The 4,754-nt window shown below is 45.0% G+C and overlaps 1 pseudogene; it reads right to left on the bottom strand.

The window, feature by feature from the left end:
* Positions 1-1,828: 1,828 nt before the first annotated feature.
* Positions 1,829-1,923, bottom strand: LOC112580732 (annotated as a pseudogene).
* Positions 1,924-4,754: the final 2,831 nt, after the last annotated feature.

Genomic DNA, 4,754 nt, shown 5'->3' with positions numbered 1-4,754 from the left:
TTGTCTCCAAGGGGTCAAGAGGACACAGATCTCCCTCCCCATCCCTGGGAGTCTGGGAACAGTGGAGTGGGATGGTGAGTTCATGGCTGAGAGAACCAGACTCCAAAGGAAACAGGAAGAGAAAGGAGTGCTCCCCCCACTAGTCAAGGGAGGATTTCTCACCATGGAACAGAGGTTTCAGAGGGTGCAATAGGAGTAGGTGTTGGTGGAGCAAATGAGACAGGCTGGAGGTGAGTCTGTGGGGAAAGAGGGCACACTGCCCCCACTCGGGGCTCACCCCTCTGCACCACGGGTGTGCTGATATCAAATGCTCTATTGGGTGGGTTGTGGAATAAATGTTGTAAGCATAGCTGACATTTTTTTTAAGAGAGTGTACAAATGTCTTTTCATTCAAAAGCACAAAATATGTTATCTGTGGGCGTGCACCATGACAGCCGTAAACCATCATGCACTTTGTCAGCCGATACCCCTAACTGAAACCTGTAACCTTTTCTTTGGTCTTTTTTTTTTTCAAGTGATTTCCCTGAAGTTACTGGTGAGAAATGCAGCTCTGAGAACACGCCACCTCCACACCGCCTCCACACCACCTCCACCCACTCTGGCCATGCAGGATCTGCCCCCTCTTCAGTATCTTTGCTACAATTTCTGCTCTGTTTCACACAGCAGAAACAGCCATGAGGCAGCTCTCAGTACCTTAGTAGGACTGCTAATGTCTTTTTTTTTTTATCTTAGTCATATCTCCAAGCAGAGCATCACCACCAGCTTCTGAATTGGCTTTGACGAACGTTCTCAGTTGTCAAGGATCCTTCTAACTGTCACTTTGGGCAAGGTTATGTTATTGCAGACATTTTGAATATTTAACAAAAATAATTTCTATAGCAGTTTTTAAAAAAAATTTATTGGATTGTCCAAAGCTGGAATATGCTGAACCCAAGCCAAACCACCTCCTAGAAAGATGGCTTCTTCAAAAGCAGCTGGGCAGCACTGAATGCGTCTGGAACTCTTCTTCTCATTCATTCCACTCCACATGTTCCACCAGCCTTCAGCATGGCTGTTGCATCTGATTGTTTTATAGTACTCAATTCTTCCTCTTTGTACTCACTGACAGTAACCTTCCTTGATTGTGATTTTCAATTTGTGACCGATCACCTTTTCCTTTCAAGAGCAGAGACTCATCTTTGACCTCAATGACTTCTCCTTTTCTGAAGCTGAACATCTTCAAGATTTAGGGTCAACTCCTCCTCTCTAAACACCTGCAAAAGCATTTAAAAATGAGTCAGTTCCAGGACTTAGTTTTCCTTTATTATACCAAATTTATTCATAATACATTATGCAGGTGTTTTGATGAGAATCCAGAAACATCTTGAGACACCATATTTCTCTGAAATGTGAGAATTTAAAACCATCGCTGTTCCAGGACAAGTCTTGTGGATAGAGCTTTTTATTGCATTCATTTGCATTATTGTGTTCCCTTCTCAGAACTCCTGTCAATTAACAACAGCTTGATCTTGCAGTTGAGATAGCAGAACCCAGAGAAAATTCACCCCAAGTCACACACTTGCAAGATGGTGGAGCCAGGACTAGACCCAGTGTTCTTTCTGCTAGATCATTCTGCCTTTTCAGAATTAAGGACAGACCAGACAACAAGCTTATTCCTGATCGGGCGTATGACAGGTTTGATCTGGCGGGGACCCCTCTCTACACCTATTTCAACTCCACCTTCCTAGATATTCAGTAGATGTATCTAATTAGGAAAAATGCAAATTATTTTACTGTGTACCTATAAATATTATCCCTGGAAAGAAAAGGAACATTTGGTAAATGTGAAAAAAAAATGGGGAAAATTTGCATGTTATCCTTGTGTAGGGGCCATGTTAATCTTCTCTGTATTGTTCCAGTTTTAGTACACATGCTGCCAAGCAATCTCCAGGCTCTTTTAAAATGAATATACTATAAGAGAAAATACTAGAGTATATCACATATAGTAAAGATAACTACTGTTTTGCGAGATTTTGTGTTAGTTGTGCATATCTGTAATACTGTGGATGATGATGTAAAATTTATTCCATACTGTGGATTGTGCTAACGAATGTTGAAAAGTCATGGGTATGGCAGAAAGATCGTTAGAAAGTGGCTTCAATGACTTGATTCCAGTCATTACTCTGCCAATAACCACCTGCATGAGCATGGCCAAAAAACTTATACCCTCAGGGCTTCCACTTCCTTATCTTTAAAGCAAGCAGGTCCAACTACATGTTTTTGAGATCCCTTCCTCTAAGATTGTATCATTCTGGCAATTCTTTCATGGTACCAGCGAGACACAAAAGCCTTCCGAATGAGAACGGTGGGTGGAGGGCAGTGGCTGGAGCAGGAAGTTGACACGAGCCAGGTGCAGTCACCTGCCTTTGCCCACAGCAGCTGCTGCCCTGGTGCTCACTATTGCTGCTTGTCGTCTTTGCTGGTAGTACCCCGACATGCTGCTGCCGCAAGGGTGTGAATGATCACCATGGCTGAATCCAAGTTGGAGCCTGTGGGCAGCTGTGGAGGCGAGGACTGCCAAACACACACACCTGGTACCACCCTTGGCACTGCTGTGTGCTCTGAAGCTGTTCTTGATGACAGGCATGGTAAACATTCCGAGGCGGGAGCAAAGAAAATGCAGCGTAAATAGAACAAGTTGAAACTGAGGAGCCATTTTCCCTTTACAGCTGACATGGAGTAACAGAGACCTTCCTTAGAAAAGAAGAAGGAAGGGGAGCAATTTCAGAAGATATATAGGGTAAAATGCTTAGTTCGACTCCTTTTCTGGTGTAAACGAGAACTTCATTTTGTGTAAAGAACAGGGACCTGTTATCACTTTTTACTCATTTGACGCATAAAATGCAAAGTTTATTTCATGGTGGAGAATGACCCAAGAGGTTGCTTGCTTTCCTTTAATAGAGAAGACATCTTTGACACTGGCACACAGGATCTGTATACACACACACACACACACACACACACACACACAGAGGAGAGCTGATAAATGTATTAAAGGCATAAATTATTTAATGGTCCTGTGACAACATGCACTGCAATGAGAAGTGAGAGGCATGCATATGTAGAAATTAGGGGAGTATTTTTTTTTCCTCAGGTAGCAACATGCCAGAAAACATTCTGCCTTTGAAGAACAAAGTACAAAGATGTTCCGACAACTAAGGGTTATAGTTCTGCACCACTGCTTATCATGCACTGCACTTGGAAATAGGGCCTGGAGTAGACAGTCACCTTCCCCAGCCTGGATTTCTCTAGCACCGTCCCATTGAGTGTCATCTGCTGGGTAAGACTTAACAAGATGTGTCTGTTGGCCTGCACAAGACCTGGCTGACTTGAGCCCTGCGTGTCAGGAAGCAGATTAAAAGTGGGCTTTGTGGTGGTCGAACCCTGTGTACTTTTAAAGAAATAAATGAATAATTTAACTCATTTTAGTATTCACAGAGGGCACTGAGCTGACAGCTCTGGGGCCCAAGGCCTGACTGCTGCCCAGGTGCATCATGGGTATGAACATGGAAATGACCCGGTCGACTGCTGCCCAGGTGCATCATGGGTATGAACATGGAAATGCCCCGGTCGACTGCTGCCCAGGTGCATCATGGGTATGAACATGGAAATGACCCGGTCGACTGCGCCCAGGTGCATCATGGGTATGAACATGGAAATGCCCCGGTCCAGCCCCACAGAGGCGCCTCTTACAGTCGCAGCTGTCACTCCAGCTGGACTGAGGGTGCCTTTTCTAGGCATCCTAGTGCTTGGTCCCAGCCTCATCCTGGCTCTGCAGGAGGCCCTGCTGGACAGGGTGGGGAGGAGATGCACTTGCTAGACTCTCCTTTTATTTTTTAAATTTATTTTAAAAATTATTTTTTTATTTGGCTGTGCTGGGTCTTTGTGGTCTTCCCAGGTGGCTCAGTGGTAAAGAAGCCACCTGCTAATGCAGGAGACATGGGTTCGATCTCTGGGTAGGGAAGATCCCCTGGAGAAGGAAGTGGCAACCCATTCCAGTATTCTTACCTGGAGAATCCCAGGAACAGGTGAGCCTGGTGGGCTACAGTCCATGGGATCACAGAGTTGGACACAGTTGAGCGACTAACACTTTCACTTTCATTGGTACCAGGTGGCTGACTCAAAACTCCTACTTCCTGTTCAGGGATACAGGATAATATCAAAACAGAATAATTGCTTTCAAGGGTTATTTATATCACTGTATGTATCACTTTTAGGCTTCCCTGGTAGCTTAGCTCATAAAGAATCTACCTGCAATGCAGGAAACCCTGGTTCTATTCCTGGGTCAGGAAGATCCCCTGGAGAAGGGATAGGCCACCCTCTCCAGTATTCTTGGGCTTCCTTGGTGGCTCAGATGCTAAAGAATCTGCCTGCAGTGTGGGAGGTCTGGGTTTGATCCCTGGGTTGGGAAGATCTCCTGGAGAAGGCTACCCACTCCAGTATTCTTGCCTGGAGAATCCCATGGACAGAGAAGCCTGGCTGGTCACAGTCCACGTCAGCCTTGATGTATTCCTTTCCCTAGTTGGAGCCAGTCTGTTCCATGTCCAGTGCTAACTGTTGCTACCTGACCTGCATACAGATTTCTCAGGAGGCGGGTCAGATGGTCTGGTATTCCCGTCTCTTTCAGAATTTTCCACAGTTTGTGGTGATCCACACAGTCAAAAGCTTTAGCATAGTCAATAAAACAGAAATAGATGTTTTTCTGGAACTCTCTT

The sequence above is a fragment of the Bubalus bubalis genome, chromosome 19 (genome assembly GCF_019923935.1).
Source record: "Bubalus bubalis isolate 160015118507 breed Murrah chromosome 19, NDDB_SH_1, whole genome shotgun sequence".
NCBI lineage: Eukaryota > Metazoa > Chordata > Mammalia > Artiodactyla > Bovidae > Bubalus > Bubalus bubalis.
Note: the sequence above shows the minus strand (reverse complement) of the source record. Positions and strands in the feature narration are given on the sequence as shown.